Raw genomic sequence first — 14,949 nt, forward strand, 5'->3', positions numbered from 1 at the left:
CTAACTTAAAGTTTTAATTTCCTAACTATTTAATATATGGTAGGCTAGATTAGACCCAAAGGATTTTAACACCCACACACAAAAAAAAAAACAGTTGAAAGGACCCATAATTTTGCTTACAACAAAACAAAAACTATATTAAACGACAAAAAACTATGATAAACAAAGTGTATATAAAAGAATTATATTTGCAAACAAAATTTGGAAGTAGTCCCAACGTAGTAAATATTTCCAACAGTAATCAGAACTAAACCTATTAATACAGATAATTTTACCAGTGTGCAATTATTATTTAAAAACATTGAATAAATTTTTTCAAAATGGAATCTAAATAAAAATGAAGTCTGTCCAAGGGATGGCGGCTTACTTTTAGTAAGAGGGCTCATTTATTACAATCAGGGTGGACTGCCTTTCAAAATAATCTTTTTATTCTTCAAATAAATCATTTCAAAATCAACCTATGTATTCATTGAAAATATGATGTTCAGAATATTTCAAAAATCAAAAATAGACAGGCAAAAAGCCAAAAATCAAGACAAATAACAAGAAAAAAATATTTTATCACGAACATCAAAACTAAAACCCTTGAGAATGGAGTAAATATGATACTTTGAGTGTAAATGAAGTTCTTTTAAATTATCATTAAAAAACTTTATCTAACAGATTTTTTTTTAAATATAGATATGCCAGATTTCATATCAAAGGAATATCTATTTGAATTTTCTTCAAGAAATTAGGTTTTAATGAAGTACACTTTAAATATACATTATACACTTTCAATATACATTATACATTTTTAATATACATAAGGCAGTTCATAAACATTTATTATACATATATCATGTTGCAATAACAAGTTATTCTGATTAAAAGAGTCAACTACAAAATATACAGATATTGTTTTTCAATAATGCAATTTTAATAATAATGCAACTTGCTAAATAGATTGTGACAGTCTAATTTTCGATATTTATTTTAGTACTTGTTGAATTAGTATCTATTATCATAAAAAATTATATTTTATAAGTCTTAAAGCTTCAATGAAACAACTGGTTAAATTTTCCTACTTTGTAGCTAAGTTAACTGTCAACATGTAAAACAAATCTAAAACCAAAGTGTAAATATTTGCATTTAGGTCTTAAGCTGAGATTTTGGTTTACAGTGTAAAAAAAATTATATTAATGAAAACCAGTTTCAGTACTGTAAATAGACTTCTCCCTTCCTATAACATCCATAAAGCAGTTACATAATAGAACTAGCTCAATGTGAGCAAATATTTACAAAAAAAACTAAACAATTCAGAAGCCCTGCTTCATTTTAGTTGTGAATAATATTAAATTAATAAGTAAGAAGGTAAGGTAAGTTATAAAATCTTTCAATTGGTATGTAAGGAACACACAAGAAAAAGTATTAAATCACATCCAATAGGTATTAAGTCAATAAATGCAAAAATACTTGTCAGATATAGCACTACCAAAGAATTGATTATTTATTTAAGAAAAAGTTATTAAAGGAAAACTTGGAACTTAAATATGACACTTACTTATTAACTAAAAAAATATATAAAAAAGAAATAAAATATAATCCACATTAAAGATGACTTTAGCTCAAAATATTCCTTTTAATGAATGTGTATAACAGGAATATAAATTAAGAGAATGTAATTAGTAGTCCTTATGAAATAGTTCCAATCTATACACTTTTTCAAGAGTTTGTCTACCCTATTAGTTTTTTTTTTAAAAGTTAATAAAGTGAATTTAAATGAAAAAGTACTATACAGATCATGGGTATTGTCACAATTATGATGAAATATGCTATTTAAAGACAAAATCAAGCATAAATCAAAAACATGAAACTGAATATCAAAAAACCATAACAGCATACCATTCCTTCACTTTGATTGCTGATTCAGGGGAGACCACAGAAAAAAATTTATTATGGTTTGAGGAAAATTTTAGTCTTGGACCAAAAGACAGTTGATAATTTCAAATCCTGAGCCCAATTTTAAGATTAATCAGTGATGTATTATCATATAAATGTATTTTGACAAGCAATTATACAATGTTTCTTTTTCAATATCTTAGAAAATCTGCGGGCACGTCATTTTTTTTCTTCCAGCCATACAAACATTATACACAGTTCTTTGAATAAATGAATAATTAATAAATTATTTTTTCATTTAGCTACAATAATTCAGTTATATCATGCATGTTTATTTCAGATTTATATAACACACTAATTATATCAATAATTGAAATAAAAAAAATAATTACACTTAAATAAGAAATTAATTTGAATATTTTATCTTCAATTTAATATTGAAATTGAAATGTAAAAAACTTATTTAATATTGAAATGTAAAAAACTACACGAATCATAGTCACGAGACGTGTAATAGAAATCAAACCACAGTTCAATATGCATAATAAACAGTCAAATAAAAATAAAAGATATGAAGTTTAATCACAAGTAATGGACGAACCATTGAAACTGACAAGTTTTTACTTACATTTTTCTTGCATTTCAATACAAGCAACTGTACCACGTGAGTGCAGAAATATTTTAAAATATGTAATACCTGCAATTATAAATAATTTTCCAGATAATGTTTATTGTTTTAGATGACACCGTTTAACAACAAAGATGCCACGGTATGCGCTACTCTAGACTTAAAATTCAGACATTCAATATGAATGTTAAATAACAAAAAAATAACCTTAATTGAATGCTATCCTTATTCGATTTATGAAATTTATCACATCTTAATTATAAATATTAAGTCATTATCACTACAGGTAAAAATGAAAACACAAAAACTAAACAAAACACTAACAACTTCAAAATCACTGCCAGATGTCAAAGAGAACTTTAATAAAGACCAACACGACGAATGGGCTGAATAAGCTACAGTGCCATTCACACTGCACTCTGGACGCGTTTGCTTTTGCATGCAAGACTACTCTGTAACGATGGGGAGCTTAAGAGCTTTTCTCTTTGTACACTATTCACGCAACGCAGTTCGCTGTCTGCAAAACTCCCCTTTTCTATCAACTGTGATCTGAGGGGCGTAATTGGCAAAATTATCTGTCTCAAACTGTTTCAATTTTGGTGCATTGCCATATTCTTTCGATTTACACCACACTGATAATAGAAAATGAGAGTCCCACAATCACCGCAGTTTGCAAATGGGTGATCACTTTAATCAGCCTACAATGGGACCGAGGGTGTACGGTTTGGGTTCTCGTTAAACTGCTCGTCCGTAAAATTCTCGACTTCGTATGTAGGCCGTCAAACCACAGAAGGGGGGATGGCAGCCCATCTGCAGAGGATCAATGGTTATGGCACGTCTTCGGATCATCCTCTGCAGAGATGCTCCCCAAACCGTCACCAATAGTAAATTGTGCTGCTTTTGTGTGAAGTAAATTAATTACAACAACAACAAAATTAGAACCTGATTGGCAAAATATAAATAACCAATGAAAATTCCTCAATCAGGTCCTCATTTGTAATCACGAATTTCTCGCATATAGTGAAAGTGGCCAGTGAAAACTCGTGCAGTTGGGAAAATAGTAGTACTACTTTAATTACGTGGTACTGGAGCTGCACAATGGGCATTAATGAGGCGCAATCTGGGAAATAATTCCTGAGGAGACATGAAATCAAAATTTTGATTCTCTGCTGAGGGAATAGCTCCACCACCTCTGTAGCTTACGTGAATGGACTGCGATCTTCATTTTCCCTCCCAACTATCGGATGTCTTTCACCTAACAATTTGCTAGTGAAAACGATTCGAACGTTTGAATAGTGTGTGATTAATGTTGGGATTAAATTTGATCTCTGATTTCAAAGATAATGCTTACCCAGATATTTTATGATTTTTTATAAACATTTTTCTTAGATATTTTATGAATATATATATTTCTCAGGCATAATTCTTCTCTCTCAAATTTATTATTTCGTATAATAAATCGATTAAATAAATTGGTTACTTGCACAACTTATTTAACATATGAACATTTTTTTCGTTCCAAATTTTTGTGAATTTTTGGTCATGTATGTTAAGTATAATTATTCCCTTATTTTTATTAAATTTTATTTTACCTACCTTGTATTATTTTCAAAATATTCAGAGATAAAAAATGCTTTTTAAAAAATAAAAAACTGTTTCTCAGTAGATTTGTTTGATTTTTTCTTAAAAAAATTTCAAAAAATTGTGAGTTATTATTGAGAATGGTACATAATAAATAAATAAGATTACTATAATAACTATATCGTATATAACGTAAATAAGAATTACTATAATTTGTATACGTATTTTTCATGCGCTGCACAATTTCCTATAAGAGATTTAAAAGAACGGGAACTTTTACAATGTAATCGTTTTTAAAATTGCTATGAAGTCATTAACAATTTTAGATGCATAATCAAGAAGCATGTTTTCACTTATTTTCTATATTTTTCTGTTATATATATAACCGAAATAAACTGTATAACTTGTTTTTTTTTTAAAAAAAGAAAATTATCTGATATCTTAGAAACGAAATTTCTTGATTTAAAAATTTCCAAAATCACGATTCAAAATTTTCTGCTAGAAATCGTATTAATAAAAAATGCTTGATAGAGAAAAACCTATTAGTTACTTATTAATCTGTTGTTTGACGTTGAACCTTTTAAAAATATTTATTTTTAATAAAATGGTATATTACAAATTTTAGGAAGAAACAAAAACTTACACGTAGTTTTTTCTCTGTTTTGACATTCTTTATTAAATATAGGCTAAATTCTTCTAAAGATATTCGGGTATATTAATTTATTATGACTAAATTGATGTTTTTTGGATTTATACAAATAATATTTCATATCATCCAAATGAATGCGATTAATTCTACCTCAAAAAGTTTTTAAAGAATTTATGCGACGTGTAAAAAAAACTACACAATGGTAGATTGTAAAACAAAAAAAATATAATATAATAAAATAAATAAATAAAAACAATTAAGAGTATTTTGTAACTGAAAATTTCTTTTATTAAAATTATTAAAAATATTTCCATAATATTTAACTACTAGCTAGAATTTGTAGTATAAAAATAACAATTAGCCCTTATGGCTAGACCGAAAGCAATGAAATTGTTTAACCAACAATTTTAGCATGAAATATTTGAATAAAAAATAAAGTGCGACTACCTGGCACATTTGCCTTCTGAGTTGGGTTCAATACAAAAGAGTAATAAAAAGAAAGGAAACGTTTTCAATGTAATCGTGTTTTAATTATTATAAAGCTGCGGATAAATTTAGATGCATAATTAAAAAACCTTTTTTATTAATTTTATTAATTTTTCCGCCCCCCCCCTTTACTTTTCTGTTCTAAATATTCCAAGGCAAAAAGATATTTTTAGTCTTATAGCTTTAATATCGAAATATACTCGAAAGTTAGCTTTTTTTTTAAAATTATGTAATATTTTAGGAATTAAATTCGTTGAAATTAACATTAAAAAATTTCTAAAATCACATTTTTTTAAAACACTTTTTTTTAGAAATTGTATTTAAAAAAAATGCTTGACAAAAGAAAATTTTTTAGTCATATCTGAAAATGTTGTTTGACATTTGAACTTTAAAAATACTTATTGTTAGTAAAATGGTAAATTACAAATTTCAGAGAGAGAAAAAAACAAACTTAAAAATATTTTTTTACTCTCAGTTTTTATATATTTTTTTAAATATTAGCTAAGTCTTTCTAAATACATTCTGTTTTATTCATTGGTTATGATTATACTAGTATTAATGTCTTTATTCAAGTAATATTTTAGATTATCTTGCTTGGAGCAATTAATTCTAATTCAAAAAGTCTTTTACAAATTTATGTGTCATACGATGAAAAAAAAATCTTACGAATGACATTTTTAGAATTTATTTACATTCCAAATAGTAAAAAAGATAACAAAAAAAAAATAATAAGCAAATAAATAATCCACGGTCAAATATGAAAGGAATAAAGAATATTTTGCAATAGAAAATTTATTTTATTGAAAGTATTTAAAAAATTTCTATCGAGTTAAACTTCAAACATGAATATGCAATATAACAAAAAAAATTACGAATGACCCTTATGGCTAGAGCAACAAGATTGAAATTGTATAACTAAAAACTCTTAATATGAAATCCTTAAATGACAAATAAACTGCGACTGCTTGGCACCCTTGTCTTCTGCGTTGGTTTCAATGTAAAAGGGTAATAAAAAACAAAACAATAGTTGCAGATCATTTTCCATTTCCATATCATTTTCTATGAAGAGATAAATTATTATATTTGAAGAAAAAAATATTGTATTGTTTGAGTTTGCAAATAGTAATTTATTATAAAAAATATAATTGAAAAATATATAAAAGAAGAAAATATTGCTTTTTTTTTAAAAAAAAAGAACTAACGATCAATTTTGTTTGCTTTGTGAAATGTGCAAGTTTGCAATTGCGGAAAAAATAGGCAAGGCATAACAAACATGAAAGAGAAAAATTGAAAACGCAGATTTTTTTAAAATTTTAATGCAATATATTTTTTTCAGATTATTTAAGCTATCAATTATTTTAAAAACAATGCTACTGCATAAATTAACAACTACTTAGCAAATCAAAACAAAAAACAACAGCTTGTTTAAAGTTCATTTCATGCATTCTACCGTTTTATTAAAGCTGATTTATTACACATTATTTAGATACCTATTGTACCTTTAAAATTAAAAGATTTTAGCGGTATAAAGTTACTCATTTTATCAATTGCAAATATAAAATACAATAATTATAAATAATAGAGAATAATTAAATAACCATAGATATAATAAAATGTTTATCTATAATAAAATAGTTATAAATTATTAGTTATAATATTCTGACAAATTAAGTAACCCTTACTAACTAAAATGATGAAATTTCTGAATGAATCAATTGCGCATATTTAAAAACATTTAAAGTATGATTTTCAGAAAATTTTAGAAATAAAGATGCATTTGATTTTTAGTCTGTTGCTATTTTTTATTTTAAGAATATTTCATTTTTTTCCCGCAAACTATTAGTAACTCAAAGAATTAAATAATTAAATAAATCAAGAATATCAAAGATTAAAATTCTCCCCAATCCCCTTTCAGAAACAAGGCACCCCTCCGCGAACTGTGAGAAACATGTCATGGCATTCGAAGGCTCATCTACTGCGAACCGTGATTTAGGGAGCATTCTCCGTGCATGTGGTTGCCACACCTCCAAACATCATCAAGAGAAAAGTGAACCTGATTGGTGGGATTTTCCCGGGAAAATTCACTGCATGCTTGAACCGTATACAGTTAGAATAACCCTTTGCATAATAAAAAGAACTATAACTACGATATTTGGTCAATTTAGGAATTGGTAACTGGGCGGAGTGAGCTTGACGCTAGCTTTTATCCATCAATCTTCTTATAACCCTATATTGATTGTGTGACCAAACTTTTTCGCCAAAGCAATTGGCGTTGTTTAAACGAAAAAGCTATGGGGCACGGGCGCGTGACGTCACGATCTTTGTTTACAATCAATTGGGTGGCGAGCACTCTAATGTAAGTCTATGGGAATTTGATGTCATTTTGTAATAAAGTAGCAAATTTTATATTTTCCTTAAATTTTTGAAGTATAAAAGGTCGATTTTCGTGTAGAATAGAGTTCTAATAAACTGTATAGTAAGTTTTGGCTAAATTGTGACAGTCTTTAAAGGAAAAAAAATTCAAATATTTATGGGTGGTGAGTGAGTTCTGTTTCATTTTGCAGATGTTGTTTATTATGATACGTACTATATATTATTGTTGATGTTTTTTGTTTAGATCTTAGTAAATTAGATTAACTGTGATGTCTGCTTCATAAATAAGTCAGAATAATTGTCAATTTTTATTTTAAATATGATGAAATAGCTTTGTTTTATGATTATTATCTTCTGGGTGGCAGAATTGAAACTTTAATATCTTGCTGACATTTTTAGGAATACACGTTATTATTTTATTCTTATATCTACTAAAAGTGAATTAATTTATTTTTATGTATGTCCCAATAATAATAATATATTTTAGTAAGGTTTTGATTATTGTGTAAAAAAATTCGTACGTTCTGTGGGTGAGTGCTATCTCCTTAAAAATAGTGTTTGTTTTGAATCAAATTAGGAATAGTTGTTGTTTTTTACGTAAGATTTTAATTAAGTATAATGCCTGTATTATAGATAGGTTCAAATAATGATAAAGAGAATGTTTCAGTGCGTTTAAATTGCTTTGTTTTTGTTAAATTGCTTCTGGGTGGCAGAGCTTTGAATGAATGGATTTTTCTGATATTTTTGCTACTATACATTATTATTTAATTCTTTTGTTTATTAACAGTAGAATTTATTTATTTTTTGAAATGTCTTAAATCTATTAAAATAATTTAGTTAGGTTTTGATAATTGTTTAAAAAAAGTCTTTTGTTCTGCGGGTGAGAGTGTGCTCTCTCCTTAGAGATGTTTGTTTTGATTCATATAAGAAACAGTTTTGGTTTTTTGCATTAGATATTAAGTAAGCATAATGCCTGTGTAATAAATAAGGCAAAATAGGGATAAAAAATTTGCTACAGTGTTTAAATTGCTTTGTTTTGGTACATAAACTTCCGGGTGGCAGCTTTGAGTGAATGGATTTTGTTGATATTTTTAATAACACACATTATTATTTAATTCTTTTGTTTTTTAACTGTAGACTTAGTTATTTTCTTTAAATGTACTAAGCTTCTTAAAATGTTTTAATCAGGTTTTGATAAAATTTGTGAAAGAAGTCTTGTATTGTGTGGTTGAGCTTCTGGGTGGCAGAGCTTCGAATATAAGGATTTAGATGTTATTTTCACAAATACTCATTATTATTTAATTATTTTGTTTATTAAGAGTAGAATTAATTTATTCTAAACAAACATACGAAATATTTTCAAATGTTTTAATTAGGTTTTGTTAATATTTGTGAAAGAAGTATTTTATTATGTGGTTGAGCGTGCTCTCTCTAACGATAATATGTTATGATTCATATTAAAAATAGTTTTTGATTTTTTACTTAAGATATTAATTAAGTAGATAAAATATAATGTTTGTTTCATAAACAGAGCAAAATAATAAACAAAATTTTTTTAATGTACATTAAAATTGATTTGTTTTTATTGATGAACTTCTGGGTGGCAGAGCTTCCAATAAGGATTTTGCTGATATTTTCACAAATACACATTATTATTTAATTATTTTGTCTATTAAGAGTAGAATTAATTTATTCTATGTATCAAATGTTTTAGTTAGATTTTGATGATATTTATAAAAAAAAATTATTATTTTTAGGTTAGTAGGCTCTCCCCTTAAAGATAATGTTTGTTATGATTCATATAAGAAATAGTTGTTCATTTTTTACTTCAGACATTATTTAGTAGATTACGTATAATGCCTGTTTTATAATTCTCCCTCACACTTGTTTCCTTTCAATTTAGGATGCAACTTTGTATGGAGAAAACAATTCAAAAGAAATTGTGAAGAAGCAGATGGAATTATTTAAAGCAAGACATGATGAAATGAAAAATATTATTCAATTGGATCTTCAAAGGATGCAGAATGGCTCAGTGGGGCTTTAGTGAGGAAACTTGTTTCTTATTTAATATCAAGTATCTTTCCGCCTATTGCCCCTTCTAAGCCGCATCAATCCTTAAGGACACTCATGAAGACTTCTTTCAAAATTAAGTCTGACTTTAAGGTACTCCACAACACGGTGATAGCATAGTATGAAGGTGCGTATGTTTGTATTGATTTGTTTTCGTTAAATTTTCTTAAAATTTACTAGTCATTATGCATGTTTGTCCTAAACTGTCTATTAAACAACATTGAATTTAGTGTAGGATTTGTATGCTTTCCAGCCAGTATAATGCATCAATTGTAAATAAAGGGGGAAAAAAACAAAAATGTAAAGAAATTTATTTAAAGATTAAAGGTTTATTGTAAAATAATTTCTATTCTTGCTTTCGAAATTTAAGCTATATAATATTTTATAACCCAATTATGTTGAAATGATAATTTTTCTTCGAAAATTATTATTTAAATAATTAATTGAATATCCATGAAGTACATAAAGAAGAGGTTTGAGAAAGATATATAATAAATATCCTGCGTAAATGCTTTATTTTTTTCTTCTTCTTGTTTTTAAATAATGTGTTAGGTTATTTTTTTCTTTTTTTAATTCATTGCCACTTATCTTATTTCAAAGCATGTAATTTCAAGTAAAAACTTATCTCAGCTTTGACATAAGCATGTGAAAATCTAATATTTCTTGCAGTTTTTCTTATAGTTTGTATTGGGTGATAAATATTTCTTTAAAAACTATAATTTATGAATCCGCTACTCTATCTCAGGACCATGAGGCTTAGCAGCAAGTTCATTAGCCAACATTATATTCAAATGTTTTACATATACGAGTGACTGTTTAAAAACTACATGTAAGAGGCATGCCTCGTGCATGTGCAAATCACATGCTAAATGCATACCTGTTATTTGCTCTTCTAAGAATATAGTGTCTGTTTTACTTACAAATTTCAGCTCCCCATTTGTAGAGCACCCTGTTGATATCAGTGAAATAATGTAAAACTTATTGTATTATATATTCTATATAGTAATTAACTCTTGTTTACCTGAATATTAGTAATTATACTATATAGTAATTAACTCTTCTTACCTATATAGCTAACTCTATCAGAGATGACTTATATATTATTTGTTAGAATTGAACCTGTATCAATCATGATGATTTCTAATGCAACTGACCTGGGCATTAAATGAAATAAATAAAAGTACATCGATTATCGCTAAATGTCAAGTTTACCACTATGTTTTGCAAATTTATTCAATTTCTTTTATTCTTGCTACTTTATGCATCAACGAAAATGTTAAATGAAAAGGTTCACACATTAAAGTGTTAGCATAGTTTATAACACTACTTAGGTAGCATGCGTAATCATACAAGGTTAAAAGCATTATAAAATACCATTTTGATAAAATATTTGGAAAAGCAACACTGATTCCCTTTTTAAATATCAATTTTTTTTAATTTTTTAATTAGAAAACATCAAAATTATTGTATTAGAATATGTCATGATAAAGCTATCTATATTTAATAATAATTACTCCAATTAAATAATAGCTTCTCTCTCTTTCTATCTTTAAAAAAAAATAGTTTCATTGAAATAGATAAACAATGAAAATATAAACAAATTTAATCAAATCGCTGCTTAAAGACTTTCTAAGAATAGAAAATTTAAAAAAAGAAATTTCTATGTACACAGCTTAATAGTCATTATAGTGAATATTTATCGGTGATGTCTTATTCAAACACCTTTGAATTGCTCATTGCTGTCAGGCTAACAATCGACTTCCATTTTAATTTTGCCATTACATAAAGCAAAATATATTTAGTTTAATTCATATGTCTATTAAGTATGTTAATTCCAAGTGTATTTTTCTGAGTTTCAACAGTTTTGAATTAAAAACATAAGAGAGTTTTAGTTATATTCTTCTTAAATAATTCAAATGCTGTTTAGTTTTACTTACTAAGAAATATCCTTCGTGTTTCAGGAAAAGTTTAATCAAATTTTTTTATTTTGCTTAATGAGAAGGAGAAAGAATAACAAATTTTAAATAACTTATAATGCAAATGATTGATCACACAAAAAAATAAATAAATAAAATAAAAGATTTCTCCCTTTGCTTTTTAGTATCACTTGGAAACAATAATCTTACAAATCGTATCACAATGGATAATGTGATGATCATCCATGTCAAACTGACCATGGAGTTAGAACACATGCCAGAAGTAATAGATCTTTTAGCCATAGAAATATGTTAGAAGTGTACACGGCGAGGAGGTAGATCACTCCTCAGTATTATATTTGCGATAAAATTTGCTAAATACATGTGATTCAATAACTTTCAGTATTAAATGTCGAGGAGGTATATCACTCCTCAGTATTATGTTTGTGATAAAATTTGCTAAATAAATACATGTGATTCAATAACTTTTAGTATTAAATGTGTGACAGAACATTGCATATACTTTCTATAATTTATGTATTTGATTTACATTTTAATGTGAATAAAAACTTATTCTCATACAATTAGCCATTATTTAACTAAGAAAAGCTTTAAACACTAATGTAAATACTCTTAAATAGGATCAGAATAAGATTTTTTTTAATTTAAAATTTTCTTTTGTGAGACACTCACGCACAAAAAATATTTTTGTATAAACTCTGCTTTAATGATTTAAAAAACATAAACAAAATACAAGTAATGATATTAATTTTAATATATGTACATCATTTTGATGCATGCATAGTAAGTATGTTAGAGTAGCAACAACAATATAAATAACATGTAAGAAGTAAACAACATGCAACAACATTATAAATATGGTGATTCTACTGGAACCTACAATTTACTAAATAAAAATGGAATAAATGAATCATAAATCTATCCATCCCAATTCAAAGCTCAGAAGACAAGTTTTCTAAAAAAACATAAAAGGCAGAAGTTCCATTCAGAATAAAAATACTATTAAGAAAAGTAACATGAATTAATAAGATTGATTGACTAGGATGTACTCAAAACTGTGTTTAATATATATATCAGCTTTAAAATAAATAAAACATACACACATAAATAAAACACTAAATATTAAATAATATTATTCATTTTAATGTAGATATTTTATACATTTATTTCTCATCAAGTTGTGTCATAACATTACAAATCACACGAAATATGTAAACAGAGTGATCAACTATAAATCCTCAAATTGCAGCATTTAAAAGGAAATTTTCAATTAAAATGGCATCACAATTTAAAGTTTAGTACACTATCCTTTGAAAAATGTATGTAATATTCTAAATAAATTCAGAATATAAGTTAAAAACACTTTATTTTTAAACTTCGCTATGTTAAGTCTATGACAACCTCGCCACCCAGGCACCCGCAATTGATTGTTTGTTTACAATCAATGCCCGTGCCCCATTGTTAGAGGAAGCCATTTTCTGTATTTGGCTGCGCGGGATTTCATATTTTATCATCATGAAAGTTTTAATTACAGGTAATTCTTATTAATTAAAGATTTATAATATTAGTGTACGTTTCATAGCAGTATATAAAAAAATTACATGAAATTTTTAAAAAGATTAATGAATTTTATTAAATATCTGTGAATACCACGCGTTAGATTTTAAAGTAAATAGTTTGTAAAATGTATGTATTTTAAGAAAATCGTTATAAAAATTCATTTATCAAAGTTTTTCTCTGCTTCCTTAGAAATCCTTTGTTTGATCTGCCGAAATTGTGTGAAGCAGTTTAGTAATGAAATTTCATTTAGTTAAATTACTTGATTTATGTTTATTTTAGTGACATAATACAGAGGTATCTTTTTTTTCTATGAAATATATTGCTAATTAAAATTTATTTTATATAGAAAGATTAATATTGAATTTTCTTAAAAATAGTGAAGAGGGTTTTGATCATGTCTAAAATAATTTGTTTCAATTTTATTGTAAACTAATCTAAAAAAAAAATTCTGAGAGAAATGGAACAAATTTAGATAATATTTATCATTTTCATTCACAGTTACTGCATTCATTATTATTCTTTTAGGTTGTCTTAACTATTGAATAAATTATGAGCATGCATACTTTCAAAAAAATTTTTTATTCTATAGGTGTATCACATTTATGTGCAAAACAATTTGTACTCAATAATTTGTTTTATTTAAAATACATAATACAAATACTATAATAAATTAGAAGATAATTCAGATTAGCAAGTTATCTTAAATTTAAGTTATCTTTATTGGATATTAATATGAGATTGAATTTTTTCAATTTTTTAACTTCTCAAACTATATTTATAATTGTATTTTTTTCATTACCCTAAGATTTTTGACAGTTTATGTGGACAATGTAAAGCAACTTTTCATATTTCTTCTTTCTCTTCATAAAATACTTTTTTACTTGGTGATTCCCTAGCGAAGTATTTGGCTAATTACTTAAATGCTGAATGAAAATGGGATATCGATGTTTGCATACCCTGGAATCGGTGTGGACAAATTAAGTGTGCAGTTGTGAAGGGACGATTGTGTTTTTGTCTTAATTCATGTTGGTAAGTTGAAATGTAGTTTATTTACATATTTAATGATTATGTATCTAAACCATTTGTTGGCATTGTTAGTATCTTGTGTAACTATTCTAATTCAGATACTTATTTATTTTTTTATTAATATTATTTATGGTTGTGCTATAAAATAATAAATTATTTTGCTTTTCTTAAAAATAAAGGAACTAATGAAGTGCAATTGGGTACAATGCCCAACTTTAAAAAACTGGCTTGTGTGGCTAATAAAATTTGTGGGGTTATTGGGGAGATTTTGTTTGGTTATCTGTGGAAGAATAATTCTGGGTAGCCAGCCGCCAGGAACTAATAAAAAGAGAAGGGAACTCAGGAGGTATAACTCGTAACCACCCCCGGACAACTATCTACATGTGTTTTTTTTTTTTTGTTATTAAATTTGCAAGTTTAAAATCTGTTTAGCAGCTTGGCGATTGTAGTTGGCACGGCAGATCACAATACAGAAATATTTCTGAGTTGTTTTTCTCGAACGAAGAGTTTAGAAATTTCTCTTGCTGAAAGATCAGTGTATGCATCAACATTTTGTTAATCTTGAAAACGTCACTATAAAGCGATTCAATGAAGTAATTAAAACTTTGTGAATTTTACTTGGGCTAATGTTCTGTGAATCAGCTTTATCTGTGGATGAATGTATTGGTTAAGATCGCATACATTTAAACTGCCAGGGCCATATTCAACTGGCAAACATCTTTGAAGAATGCATAGCAAAGTTGCTAAAAAAAGAAGTG

At 26.7% G+C, this 14,949-nt stretch overlaps 1 protein-coding gene and 1 long non-coding RNA gene across 3 annotated transcripts in view; one reads left to right on the forward strand and one right to left on the reverse strand.

Annotated features, from left to right (window-relative positions):
• Positions 1-2,880, reverse strand: part of LOC107438342 (uncharacterized) — a 47,208-nt gene extending 44,328 nt beyond the window's left edge. Inside the window, exon 1 of one of the 2 annotated variants that reach the window (XM_071182974.2) lies at positions 2,510-2,880. The gene's annotated coding sequence lies outside the window, so the exon portion shown is untranslated. The remainder of the gene's footprint in view (positions 1-2,509) is intronic. The other variant, XM_043043602.3, reaches the window with a different exon arrangement.
• Positions 2,881-7,520: 4,640 nt separating this feature from the next.
• On the forward strand, positions 7,521-12,273 carry LOC147813953 (uncharacterized). Its single transcript, XR_015432649.1, has 3 exons — positions 7,521-7,762; positions 9,502-9,795; positions 11,770-12,273. It is a non-coding gene; the product is annotated as an uncharacterized LOC147813953 (long non-coding RNA).
• Positions 12,274-14,949: the final 2,676 nt, after the last annotated feature.

This window comes from Parasteatoda tepidariorum, chromosome 3 (assembly GCF_982258835.1).
Source record: "Parasteatoda tepidariorum strain Cologne lab strain chromosome 3, Ptep-v5.0, whole genome shotgun sequence".
In the NCBI taxonomy this organism is placed as follows: Eukaryota; Metazoa; Arthropoda; class Arachnida; order Araneae; family Theridiidae; genus Parasteatoda; species Parasteatoda tepidariorum.